Genomic DNA, 14,859 nt, shown 5'->3' on the forward strand with positions numbered 1-14,859 from the left:
TAAGAAACATATATATTAAAGTATAAAGTCTTATTTCTTAGATATTTGTGAGTGAAATAAAGTGTTATTTTTACTATCTTCAGAAACGCATAAAATGAGTGATTATAAAAATACATCATAATAGTACTCATCATCTTTCAGACATTAAGGGAGCTAATAACAAAGTTGTGCTAAGGAATATTGAATAAAATTGTTCTAGCCGGGAAACACTTAATTTTACATATAGAAGGGAGATCCTATCAAATTAGATGAGATAGGATCTCATGACTTAATTTATAGTACTATTATGCCATCCTAATTGTTCAATAGTCTTTATCAGGCTAAAAGTTTTGACCCCATGGATGATAACCTGAGACACATTGATAAAGCCAGCTTCAGAATAAATTAAAAATCTGTGTGCAGAACACTTATATGTATTAAAAATTTCAGCAATTCATCTTGTAAAATCGTTCTCCAGCACCATTTCAAGTCTGACAGCCATTCTACCAAAAAGCTTAAAATGCAAAAGGGTCATATGAGGTACCTAGAGTAGGCATATTCGTGACAAAAGAGAATGGGGTTCCCAGGGGGTGGGGAGAATGGGGAGTGAGTAGGGGTGGATGGTGGTAACCATAGCACAACTATGCAAACGTACTTCCCGCCACTGAGCTATACTCCTGAAAATGGTTAAAATGGTCAACTGTATTTATATAAATACTTCACCACAATTTTTAAAATGTCAAATGAAATTAAATCCTACAAACTAAGTGCAAACACTTCAGAATGTTTGTACGTACAAAAGAAACCAACGAATACTATAGAGCAGAATCAACATCAACAATGACACTAAGGTAGCATAGTCAAAAACTAGGAGAGGGCGCCTGGGTGGCTCAGTCGGTTAAGCGACTGCCTTCGGCTCAGGTCATGATCCTGGAGTCCCGGGATCGAGTCCCACATCGGGCTCCCTGCTCGGCAGGGAGTCTGCTTCTCCCTTTCCCACTCCCCGTTTGTGTTCCCTCTCTCGCTGTGTCTTTCTCTGTCAAATAAATAAATAAAATCTTAAAAAAAAAAAACAAAAAACCTAGGAGGAAAAAAGTGCTTTCTCACAGCGGCAGCTCATACCCACCAACTCAGATGAAACCCCGTTTAACAGGATGAGTCACCTCCAGGAGAAGCCAGGGCTGAGACACCAGCGAGAGTGGGCACATTCAGTCGGAAAAACAGCTCACAGCTTGGGTGGCTGAATGATGATGTCTTACCTTTATCAGAGCTTACACTTTTTTTTTTCATATCAGGACTAGCTTAAGTATCTCCCTGCCTTGGTGTCTTTACAGATCCCAGGGCAAAATTAGTGACCTCCACGCAACATCTCAAATACTTGCAGTTCCAGTCTCCTTTCCTATCATGGTTTCACATGCCCCAGTCTTCACCTGGCTGATCCCCAGCTGGCTTTCTAGGCCAGACTCACTGAGACTCCCTCTTCCGGCTCCGCTCCCTGACTACTGTCCTTGGAGTGTTCCTTATCGCTCCAGTTTCCCTACCAGTGTTTACCCGATTACCTGCGAGTCTTCCCAACAAACCTGGAAGCTCTCGGAAGACTACGACTGTGTCTTGCTCATTCCTGTATTCCCAGACCCTAATACAGTATTTGGCCCACAGTAGAGAGATAATACATGTTTGTTGAATGAATGAAGAATTAAATAAATGGTACACTCTTTCCAAACTTATAAGAAGGGCCACATTTCAAGAGCCAGCTCAGCCCCAGGGACACTAATCCGGGGACCTGGGCATCTGTTGGGGGTGAAGCCAGGATAAGCCGCTGCAGAGATCAGGCAAAACCAGCCCGAGAGCAGCAAGAGGTGGGATGCAACTTTGTTCAGTACTTTATAAGAAGGTATTACGGGGTGCCTGGGTGGCTCCATCGATTGAGCCTCTGATTCTTGATTTCAGCTCAGGTCACGGCCTTTGGGTCCCGGGATCAGGCCCTGTGTAGGGCTCCATGCTCAGCAGGGAGTCTGCCTGGGATTCTCTCTCTCCTTCTCCCTCCGCCCCTCCTCCCTGCTCATGTGCCCTAAATAAATAAATAATACTACACTTTCCAACTGGTGCATTCCAGAAAGCAATTTCTCTTCCAGCAGGTTATTGTAACTACCGCATTCAGAATACAATTCTTGAAAGATCTGTGGAGAACTGTAGAGCTGGGAGGGGTAGTCGCTGACCCATTTGCTCCTGAAAAAAATGTTTTTCACCGGGCTCACTGTATGTATATGTACGCAAATGTATCAACCAGATCAGAAAAAAACAAACTTTTTTTTTAATCTGTTTAAATATTTTATAGTAAATATAAGAAAAAACACAAAACATTTTAAGTACAAATTAAGTTGTACTTATTTGTAAGCCTCAGTTGATTGCCTGCCCACACCTCCCATTCCCTCATCCCTGCTTGAGTAGGACTACTCGTGATGGAAGAGAAGTGTCTGGTGACCACTGCAGCCAGGAAATGAAGCCCATCGCAGATGTAGCAGGTGTCAGAGAAAAGGGGGTCATGCCCCAACCATTCCTTCTACCTGTAAACCATTCTTTACTCTTGACCAAAGACCAAGGGGCACTAACTCTATTGCACACAGGAGGATATATATTCCCAAGCGATCCTTCATTATTATAAATACTAGAATAAAGAAAGTAAGATACTAGATCTGCCCATTTTGGTGGTTCCTAAACTGGTAGAAATTTGTCCTCCTGAACTCTAAGATTCTGAAAATCCAAGGAAGGGTAGAACTACACCAAAGAGAAGCAGAAGGAAAAAAAAATTCCTATGAGCAAAGGCCAGCTCAAACCCTAGAGAGCTTCTCCCCCCTCCTAAGCACATGTTATAGAAAATAAACAATATTTTCATTTAACAACAGATGGTTCAACACTCATTGCTATGCCAGGACCTAGCAGTGAATAAATGGCTTCTCCTTCTTGGAATAAGCATCTTCTCTTCCCAGTTGGACTCTAAGCCTGGGAGGAAACGGTTTACAAAATTCTGTGTCTTCGTGTTGCCGGCACCCGGCTTAATAGCCTTCAGAAATAAGGGCTAACACGGTATTAGGGGTGGTGAAGGATAACCCGGGGGGGGCGGGCAGGATAAAAGGGGCAAGTAAGATACTACCAAGCAACTAGCTTATTTCATTTGTGTTTATTCAACAGAAAGGTTTAGTACCTACTACAAAATTAAGATATTGGTGAAAGCTAGCATTCACTCACTTTATATATTTACCATTCATTATCTCTCACGGTTCTAAGAGTTGACTGAGCTCAGCTGGGCACTTCTTGCTTGGGGTCTTCTATGCCATTACAGGTAGATAGGAGCTAGGGCTGGAGTCATCAGAAGGCTCAACATAACTGGACATCCAAGATGGCTAACTCACTTGGTGGGCAGTTGATGTTATTTGTTGGCTGGGAGCTCATGTTATTTTTTGGCTGGGAGTAATTACATACTATCAAGCTGTTCACAACAGGTAACCTGGCCTACACATGCTTCTCGAAGAATGCAGCTGGGTCCTGAGAGGGAGTGTCCCAAGAGGGAACATTCTACAAGACCCAGGTATAGAAGCAGCAAGATTCTTTATCACCTACCCTTGAAAGTCATAGTGTCACTTCAGCTGCAGCTCAGATTCAAGACAGGGACTACACAAGAGTGTGAATAAAGGAGGCAGGCTCCTGGGTGGGGGCATCTTTGGAGAAGTAAAAAAAAAAAAAAATTTTATATATATATATGTGTGTGTGTGTGTGTGTATATACATATATATATATATATATATACTCTCCAGACATTACACAATGTGTTTTTTACACACATTATTTCATTCATAAAAGACCTAGTAGATGGGGATAAACATCCCTAATCTTACAGATGAGGAATCTGAAGCTCAGAGAAGCTGTCTAATGTTACCTAGCAATAATTCTCCTCTATGAATGAATTCAGAGTGTGGTCAACGTGTGATCCGCCACTATTAACCTGAAACACCGTTATTCAGCTCTTTCTAGAGTGCAAGGCTTTGTTCTCAAGAGTACTGTTCGAAATACGAATGAGAAAGGAGTGAAATCTGGGGTGCCTGGCTGGCTCAATCAGAAAAGCGAGCAACTCTTAATCTCAGGGTTGTGAGTTCAAGCCCCACATGGGGGAGGGGGACTTAGAGATTACTTAAATAAATGAAACCTTAAAAAAGCTTTTTATAATCTAGTGGAGCCAGAAAATGTTGAGGAAATCTCAATTTTGACAGATCCTGCTCTATCCAAACTACTAAAGTTAAATTTGGGGAATATCTGAGGGAAATTGCCCTGAAAAACCTCCTTGCTCCTTGTTGTGTTCTTCAGAGAGACTGAAAGCAAAGGGAGAGAGTAAGGAAAACAGGGTAATGGGCAAGGACTAGAAGGCAGGAGCCAGCAGAAGAATCATCATTGCTAGCTGAATTCGCTCACAACAAGGAAGGAAGCTTGTTTGTTGTGTAAACATTTAAATGCTATTGATTCCTCTCCAAGAGGCCATGCAGACAGGGTGTATACTTGTGTTTTTGTATTAAAGAGTGGGTTTAAAAGGCTTCCCCCCTCCTTTCCCACTGTAGTAGGTATATAACCAGATAACCCTCAACCGTTTTTATCACATTGTTGATCACTTTCTCTACCTACAAGACAATAATTTTCCACTCTGTAACCCAATCAATATGCTACCTACCACTGTTAACTCCGCACCTTACCCTCCCCCTCACACACAGATATCAGATTTTTTAAATACATTACAACTTTTTTAAGTTTCAGACAAGTCAAGTCTGTGGTATCTTTTGATTCAAAGCTATGACTTTAGTTTTTGACCAAAAAAAAAAAAAGAGAGAGAGAAAGGGAAGCATATATGTTCTTGCTCTCAACTGTTAAAAGCCTGAGAGTTAAGTTTTAAGAACTTGAGTCACAGTACACCTTATTTGTCCCCTTGTGTCTCGCTACTGCAGCCCTAGGTGTTTTGTATAATGCATGAGTGAACCCCGCTTAGAAATAGAAATACATTTTCAATAAGTATTTATTATGTAGTTCTGAGCATACAGCTTTAAATTTGCCCGCTGTAGCTTGAAGCATTACACAAACTGTTGGTCGGCTGACTGCCTCTCTGGCAGCAGCACACACAGAAAATAGATTGCTAAGGGTTTTTTTCCCCTCCTCCCCCACTCCTTCTCTCTCTTTCTTTTTTTAAACCAGTCGTGAACATTTTTTAATCTTGTGGCATTTTTAATCAACACGTATTTCCTTCCAGGACCTATGATCCTCTATTGATTCCCATTAAAATGCTTTTCCTTTCTTTGCCCCCTCTGCTGATCGAATTTCAGATCAGCCACAGGATATGCAACTAACCTTCCGGCACTACTGAACCCAACCGAGCGAGGGTGATCAAAAGGCTTGATGCATTCATTAAACATTCCCATCGCCCGGGCAGGAGCTCTAATGGAAGCTATCTCTTTGCATTGCAATTTTTTTTCCTTTTTGTCTTTTCCCCCCCACCTCCAAAAAATGTTTTTCGCCTTTGATCGCAAGGGGGAGGTGGGGGAAGAACAGGAGAACAAAAGAGACCTATCTTTTTCCCCGGGGCTGACGTCAGTTTGATTTTACCGACAACTATTCGAGCGTGTGTAGCAGTTGGAAGCGGCCCCTAGCCCGCCCCCGCCCCCCACACCTTCCACTTTGGGGAGAAAACAAGACTTTTAGCGGCTCCGGAGACGCGCCCTGAAAATGGCCCGCTCGGACTCTGCGCTCGATGCCCTCCCGCCCGCTCGGCAAAGGGCATTCCGGGCTTATTTGTGTGGCACGATCTTTACTGGGGCGGAAAACACGCGGCGGGGGAGGAGCGGGAACAGGCGCTGGCCGGGCGGGGAGAGTCCGGAATGTTCCTCCCTGCCGCGGGGAGAGGACGCGGGCGGGGAAAGTAGTCCCCGCAGGGCCGCGAGGGGTCCGGGCCCAGGGCGGCTCCGGGCGGCTGCGGGCGGGGCGGCGGCGCGAGGGTTCCGGGAGCGCGGAGCCGGGGCGCAGGGACCCTTCGCCCTCGCGGGCGCGCGTGCGCGGCGCTGCCCCCCACGCCCCGGCCGCGGCGGCCTCGGCGGCGCCAGCTCCCTGCTCGACGAGCGCGGCGGCGGGCGGGCCGCAAAACCCGGGCCGGAGCCGGCGCGGACGGGGTCGGGGCGGCGCGGCGGCCGCGAGCGGAGCGGGAGAAGCCCCGGCGGCCTCGAGGGCGCGCGCCGCGCAGAGCCGGCCGTCTCCGGGATCCCGCACCTGTCTGGGGCCCAGGTGTGCGGCCCGCGAGGCCGGTGCGAGGTCCGCATCGGGCCTGGGAGGAACTGCGTCCAGGCGGGGCACAGCCCGTCTACAGTTGCCAGGAGCCCGAAGATCTATAACCGACCTAAACCATTTCTGGAAAAGTCATATTTTCCAGGCTTTCGTGAAACAGTCATTACTTCTATTCTAAATCTGGAGGGAAATGTGCATCCATTTCAGGGGAGAAAGAAAAATGTGCAAAGTAGACCGATTCTGGGAAATAGGGGTAATGGGGTTGGACCTGTGCCTGGTGTCCACCCGCTGGTCCCTTCCCCTGAGCACACCTGAGACATTTGTTCATTAAGATAATGAAGCGCGGTGGGTGCTTGCTATCAACTCAGTACTGCGGCACATTTGGCCGGGACCGAAAGGCGAATTTAAGAATGGAACCCATACCTCAGGATCTTGACTAATTTTCTTAAGGAAAACATGCCTCGAATCAAGTCAAGCACTGTTGGCTGGACCGCGTTAGACGGGGGCGCATCGCACGTACCTGCATTTCAGCGTTTACCGCACTGGACTGAAAGTATGTGTGCGTGCACTTACCTGTCTCCCCAGAGGCCGAAGATTCCTAGAGAGTGGATGCCGAGGCTGGGTCTTTGTATCTGCCCCCAACACTTCACAGCACACCCCAAGCGCTTGAGTAAATGTTCGTCTGAGTAAGTGCGTACTGGAGATAAGGAGCCCAGAGGAAAGAACATTTAATTCTGGCTAAGGAAGGGGGTCAGAGAAGGCTTCCTGAAAGAGCAGACATCTGAGCTAGACTCAGAAGACCAACCGTGGAGGACAGTAAAGGCCACTCCAGATTGAGGCAATGTGAGTGAAGCAGGGAATGTGCCGTGGGCAAAAATGTGGATGTGAGCAGGGGTTAAGCGAGGAGGTGGGAGCTGGAAGGCGGTGAATGCCTTGCCATGGTGGCAACAGCCAGGAAAAGCACAAAACATCCTGTTTAACGATTCTAGAATACGGACATGCAAACATAAAATATAGGGTATAGATGCATTTTTTAAAAAGAGGAAAAGAAAGAAAAAAGTCGAAAAAAATAAGGAGAGCATTTTATAGGGGAATTTCGGAAAAATCATATAAAACCAAAAAGAAATGCCAGGGAAAATCCCTTGCTTAAGGCTCTGGAAACAGGGGCACCTGGGTGGCTCAGTCGGTTAAGCCTCTGCCTTTGCTCAGTCCATGATCTCCGGGTCCTGGAATCCAGCCCCACATCGGGCTCCCTGCTCAGCCAGGAGTCTGCTTCTTCCTCTCTCTCTCTGCCCTCTCCCATGCTCATGCTCTCTCTCTCTTTCTCTCAAATAAATAAATAAAATCTTTTTTAAAAAAATAGAAAATAAAAGACTCTGGGAACAAAACCATCTTGATAGCATTTGAGGGGGGTCTGTATAGAAGAGGGAGAGAAGAGAGGTAACAATGGACCATCACACTGTTTCTTATTGGTGAAGGCGTGAATTGGTTAAAAATTTTAAAAGCTAGTAGACATCACTATTAAGAAAGAAATGGAACTCAAAACAAGAGAACAGTGATACACTGAAAAAAAGACAAACATTGGCCATTAAGGAATTCTAACTAAATTGTGGCACAGTCAATAGAATATTATGCAGCCATTAAAAATGAAGTACATTTATTAGAGAGATATTCACAATATATTGTTATGTGAAGAAGCAAGCCACAAGTCAGAATATCTGGAAGGACCTATCTAAAATGTTAGTTAGCAGTGGGGGCGCCTGGGTGGCTCAGTTGGTCAAGCGTGGGAATCTTGAATTCAGCTCAGGTCATGATCTCAGGGTGGTGAGATCGAGCCCGCATCAGGCTCTGCACTCAGCGTGGAGTCTGCTTATCCTTCTCCTTCTCCCTCTGCCCCTCCCCCTGCTTGCACAACATGTGCTCTCTCTCTCTCTCAAATAAATAAATAAATAAAATCTTCTAAAAAACAAATAAAAATTTAAAAATAAAAATAAAATGTTAGCAATGGCTCTCTCTAAATGTTTTGATTATTAATCGTTTTCCACTTTCTCCTTCAAACCTGCACTATCTGAATTTTAACAATGAGCAGTTATTACCTTTTAATTCAAAAATAAACACATGATTGAATCAAGTTTTAGTCTTTTTTAAAATGTACGTGGATCTTTCTTAGGAGACTGAAGTGACGTCTGTGGCATTGGAAATCCGTGGCAAGTGGAGAGAAGACAGTCTCTGGAGTCAGGCTGACCTGAGAGCTGCCCAAGGTGCCATTTTTTTAATTCTCTGTGCTCTCTGGCTCAACCTACTTCAGGACCTGTCTGGGTGTGATAACTTCATCCATGAAATGACAATAGTAATAGCATCTACCTAACAGCGTTGTTGTGACCCCTGGATGTAAAAGCAATAAAATGCTTAGCACTGAGCAATGCCCCTGGCCCACCGAGGGGTGGTCTGTAATTGGAAGCTCTCTGGAGGAGAAAGAGAAGAGGCTTTAGAACACACCTTTCTTATCAGACCCTCCCTCTGCTGCGGGGGTAGCCGTTAGAGCTGCCCATAAATATTCCCTCTCTCGCTCTCAGATGGGAAGACTATACGGCCTCACCTACTTGAAGTTAGGGCTGGTCATGTGATGGGTGCTAGCCAACAAAATGAACAGAAGGAGCATGTGTTACCAGCAAGCATTTTGCCGTGTTCTCTTTACCCATCTGCCGTGACAACCAGCAATTTCCAAGCAGGGGCTGCTCTGTCCGCCCAAATCCCAGACCGAGGAGAAGCAGACACCCGTGCCTCTCCGCAGACATGTAGCACGAGGAGTAAACCTTTGTTGTTGTAAGCCACTGAGATCTGGGGGCCTGTTTGTCACAAAGCCTAATGTAATTCATGCGGACTGACACGGCCACTTCCTTGTTTTGTGACCTTGGCAAAGTCACTTAACCAAGTTTCCATTGCTTTCCCTGTAAAATGTAGATGTTAATATTCCCATTCCATAGGTTGGCGGAGAAAACAAATTAATGTCTAAGTGCTCGGCCTTGCGTCTGGTAGGTACACGTGAAACAATAGGGACTATGATACTCTCACCATAAGGGCTTATTTTCCCCATCTGTTAAATGGGAGCAGGCATCAATACCAAGGGGATCAGCTGATGCTTGCACATTGTCTTTCTAGCATTGAAGATGCTTTTCCTGCAGCCATATAAAGATACTTAGTTGCACATGGATAAGAGATGATGGAGTCAATGCAGGTAAGAAAAGTCACTCAAATATTACTGATAATCTTTTCATCCTTGAAGAGATGCCAAATGACTAGTAGAGTCAACAGTCACTTGGCCAGTAGGTCATGTCTCCTCCATGACAGCCACAGCGGGGGCTCAGGGTGGTTTAGAACACGGAAAGATTCCAATGATCCTCAGGGTCACAGATGGAGTCATCCATGTGAGTGTGATTTAGAGAGGTGGTTATGTATGAGGACAGTGACCACCAATTTCTTCTAGTATAAAACCAGTTTCTTATCATCTCAGAGCCTTAAAAACACAGTGGTCTGTAACATAAGAGACAGAAAGAGTTGTGTGTCTGGGTTGTTCTAATGCTCTGTGTGCTTCACGGCTTAGACTGAGGAGTGAAGAGATCATGTGGCCACAAAAAAATCTGGTTTTCAGCGCATAGAAAGGCTTTGTTTCTGTTGCTACATAATCAGGAAGCCTCGCGATTCTGACAGAAAATGAACAGTCCTCTGAGGATGTTTGGGCATGAGGCCAGACACCTCAAAGAATCCAGAAGGAGTGTGAAGAGTGGCTCTTCTCCCCAGTGGGGCTCAGCAGGGGGTATCACAGCACCTTCCCAATTTGAAAAGGGAGGTAAGCCCAGCAAAATTCTCGGGTGACACACAAGGGAGCCTCTATTACCTGCATTTCAGTTAGGCTAATGCTAAATGAGGCACTCAGAAAACCTCTTCACTACCTCTAAGAAAGAGTAGCTGGCAACAATAAGGGTAATGAGTAATGAATAATCGTATCTTTACATTTGCAGGGTACTTTACAGTTAACCAAGTGTTTCCCATACATGTATTCATTTCGTCCTTACAATGAAAGGATCAGCCAAGCAGTAGAGAGATGCTGCTCGTATTGTACCTCCACCTGACTAGCTGAAAAGCTAGAGTCTTTCAAGACTATTCCACCAATACAGAAGGCAGTGGCGGAAGTGGAAGAAAGGCAGAAAGTTAGTTCTGGAACTTGGCAGCCCATCTGAAATAGAGATCGTCAAGCAGTCTTTTTTTTTTTTTTTTTTAAAGATTTTTTATTTATTTATTTGAGACAGAGAGAATGAGAGAGAGAGAACATGAGAGAGGGGAGGGTCAGAGGGAGAAGCAGACTCCCCGCAGAGCAGGGAGCCCGACGCGGGACTCGATCCCGGGACTCCAGGATCATGACCCGAGCCGAAGGCAGTCGCTCAACCAACTGAGCCACCCAGGCGCCCTCGTCAAGCAGTCTTAACCGTGAGTTAACCATAATATAAACATGCAATTTCTACTTCTAACCCAGCCAACAAGAAGCTGTCTCTCCATTTCCAACGCCACTACACTGAGCATTAATGATCACATCCTTGGATTGCTTCCTACCTCCTACCTCTGCACCTGCCCTCCCATCTTCCAAAGTGATGCCCGGCTAATCTTCCTAAGCATCACTTTCATGTCACTTGCTCATGGAAGAATCTCTGGTGCCTATGTACAAGCTCCTGGGCCCATGATGCAGGTCCTCCGTGGGCCGGCTGGTCGCAGTCTACCACCTCTTAGTCAGATGTCCATTTCCACGTTGCTTCCACCCCTGGCTGGAAGGCCTTTCCTTCCCCTTGCCACAAACCAAAATTCTACACACAAGGCCAACAGATGTCATATCCTCCATGAAAATGTCATAACGCCTCCAGCTGCCAAAAGTTTTTCCACTTCCCTGAATTACAGTAGGTTTTCTACCCTTCAGGACAGTCATCTTCAAAGCAGATATACCTATTCCTCTAGGGGCGACTGAGGCTTTCCAAAGAGGCATGCTGTCAAGGATATTTGGAAGGAAGGCAACGTGGAGATCTTCAAATTCAATATCTGCCTTTTATCAAACACCCCTGACTTCCTTTCACAATGCCTTCCCTCAGTTTACAAAAGAAAGGTGTCCTTTTCTCTCTCTCCTTTTTTTTAGGATTTTATTTATTTGAGAAAGAGAGAGAGTGTGCGCAAGTGAGGGGAGGGGCAGAGGGAGGGAGAGAGAGAATCTCAAGCAGACTCCCCACCAGGCTCCATCTCATGACCCTGAGATCATGACCTGAGCTGAAATCAAGAGTTGGACGTTCAACCAACTGAGCCACCCAGGTGCCAGAAAGGTGTCCCTCTCTCTTATTCCCAATCCTACTGGAGTGCTTTGCTGGGGGTTTAAGAAACCCTCCTGGGCACCAAGTAAAGGAAAAATGGAACATATTGGTGTAGATGTTAGGGAAGTGAATGGCTGTAAGAACCATGTATTCATTTGCTAGGACTGCAGGAACAAAGTACCATGAACAAATGGCTTCAAAAAAGAAATGTGTGGCCTCACAGTTCTGGGGACTAGAACTCCAAGATCAAAGTGTGGACAAGGTTGATTCCTTCTCAGGGCCGGGGGGAAAGGCTCTGTTCCAGGCTCCTTGGCTTGGACATGGCCATCTCCTCCCTGTATCTCCACATCCTCTTCTCTCTGTTCATGTCTGTCTCTCTGTCGAAATTTTCCCTTTTTGTAAAGACACCAGTCATAGTGGATTAGGGCCCACCCTAATGACCTCCTCTTAACTAATTATATCTGCAACATCGCTTTCAAATAAGATCACATTTGGAGGTATTAGGGGTTAGGACTTCAACATATAAATTTGGGAGGGACACAGCTCGACCCATAACAGACTGGGCATAACAAATCCTTTGCAAGTCAGGTGGTTTCCAATATCTTGTTTTCCACAAAATGGAAGGAGGAGATAGTTAAATTGTCAGCTGACAGATCATTAAAACTAGCATTTGGTAATGGATTACTACGTGATTCAGGACAAATAAATCAGAAAGCATTCTACAAATTTAAGGACATCTTTATAACAAAATTCTTCCCATTCCCATCTCCTTATTTGTAAGAACAAGGATTTTTCATCTCTAAAAAATGAAAACTAGAGATAGAAGGGATGCTAACCACTGTCATTCTAGCAATAAAGTAATATTTATCTATAATACATACAATGTTTGTAAAAAGGACAGCATCATCTATCTTATTAAGAAATGCAAACTTCTAATAAAACTTTATTTTCAATGTTAGTATTTATCAAAATTTTCTATTCATTTAGGTTGTTTTGATCAACTGTGTAATACTAGTAATTGTAATGATAGCTCAATCCAGAAAACACTTATAGCCTATGGTCACAGGAATTTTACAGTGTATAAATTTTAATATACATATGTTTGATAGATAAAAATATGAGAAATCCTCAGTAAAAGATGTTCAATCATAAGTATATTACATTAGCATAAAATTCTGAGGGGGAAGTAAATGTAAATAGAATTTCAAAGAGAAAAACAGCAATATGCCATTTTTGCTTGCTAAGGATGAGCTTGCGTATTTCTTTCTTTTCTTTTTTTTTTTTTTTTAAGATTTTGTTTTTAAGTAATCCCTATTCCCAACGTGGGGCTCAAACTCACAATCCTGACATCAAGAGTCGCAAGCTCTTGTGACTGAGCCAGCCAGGTACCCCTATTTGTATATTTCTCAAAAGGATGATGGCAATTAACAAGCTGTTGTAAGATCTGGATTCCATTTGGATACGTTTAAAACAGTGATGTAACTGTTTCATTTAAAAAAATGTCAACATTTATAATATGCTAGCAATTATAGTCTTTGCAACTATTTAAATTTATAATAACATTATAAATATCAATTTTTAAATGTGCAAAGAAGAGCATAGTTTTCTAAACTATTTTAGGGTCCTTAAGCAAAACCTTTAAAGATCGAATCAGTATACAGTGCCAAATTTTGTATTGTCCTTTAGGTGTCTGAGCGTTTTAGCGAATATACAGAATACGGTCTTCTATAGCTCATCATCAATCCAAGGGGATTAACTGAATTTAGATCTTGACCTGGTATTGTCATAATTTCTGCCCACAAATGGAATGGTGGGACTGGATGCATGCTGGCAATCTTTGATTCCTTTCTGAGGGACACATGGTGGCATGAAAAGTGCAAGGTCTTAAACCACAATGAGATACCACATCACACCCACAGGACGGCTATTATGAGAAAAAGAAGAGGAGGAGGAAGGGGAGGAGGAGGAAAGAAAAAAAGTGTTGGTGAAGATGCGGAACCTTGGTGCAGTGCTGGTGGGGATATGAAGTGGGGCAGTTGCTGTGGAAAATGGTATGGCAGTTCCTTGAAAAATTAAAAACAGAATTACTGTATGACCCAACAATTCCACTTCTGGTGATATACCTGAAAGAATTGAAAGCAGGGATTCAAACAGATATTTGTGCACCAATGTTCATAGCATCATTCACAATAGCCAAAAGGGGGAAGCAATCCATTTGCCCAACAGAAGAGTAAACAAAACATGGCACATTGAGGGGCCTGGGTGGCTGAGTTGGTTAAGCATCTTACTCTTGATTTCAGCTCAGCTCATGATCTCCGTGTTATGGGATCTTCGAGGCCCTTGTCGGGCTGCTCGGGGTGACGTCTGCTTATCTGTCTTCCTCCCCCTATGCCCCTCCTCCCCATGCACTCTCTCTCTTTAAAATAAATAAATAAATCTTTAAAAAAAAATGGTATATACACAAAATGGAGTATTATACAGCCTTTAAAAAGAAGGAAACTCGGGCGCCTGGGTGGCTCAGTCGTTAAGCGTCTGCCTTCGGCTCAGGTCATGATCCCAGAGTCCTGGGATCGAGTCCCACATCGGGCTTCCCGCTCTGCGAGAAGCCTGCTTCTCCCTCTCCCACTCCCCCTGCTTGTGTTCCTGCTCTCGCTATGTCTCTCTCTGTTAAATAAATAAAATCTTTAAAAAAAAAAAAAAGAAGGAAACTCTGACACCTGCTACAATGTGGATGAACCTTGAAGACATTATGCTAAGTGAAATAAGTCAGGCATGAAAAGACAATATTGTATGATTCCACTCATATAAGGTACCTAGGGCTGTCAGATTCATAGAGACTGAAAGTAGAAGGATGGTTTCCAGGGCCTGGAGGGAGAGGGCAATGGGGAGTTATTTTTTAATAGTATTATGTTTAATGTTAATATTATTATAATGTTATTGCTTAATAGGTACAGAGTTTCAGTTTTGCAGGATGAAAAAAGTTCTAGAGATGGATGGCAGTGGTGGTTGCACAACAATGTGGATGGTGCTTAATGTTGCGGAACTGTACACTTAAAAATAGGTAAAATGCGGGACGCCTGGGTGGCTCCGTCAGGTAAGCGTCTGCCTTCAGCTCAGGTCATGATCCCCGGGTCCTTGCTCAGCGGGGAGCCTCCTCCCTCTCCCTCCGCTGTCACTCCCCTTGCTTGTACATGCTCTCTCTCTCTCTCTCTCT

The sequence above is a fragment of the Leptonychotes weddellii genome, chromosome 8 (assembly GCF_054177405.1).
Source record: "Leptonychotes weddellii isolate Sample4059 chromosome 8, ASM5417740v2, whole genome shotgun sequence".
NCBI lineage: Eukaryota > Metazoa > Chordata > Mammalia > Carnivora > Phocidae > Leptonychotes > Leptonychotes weddellii.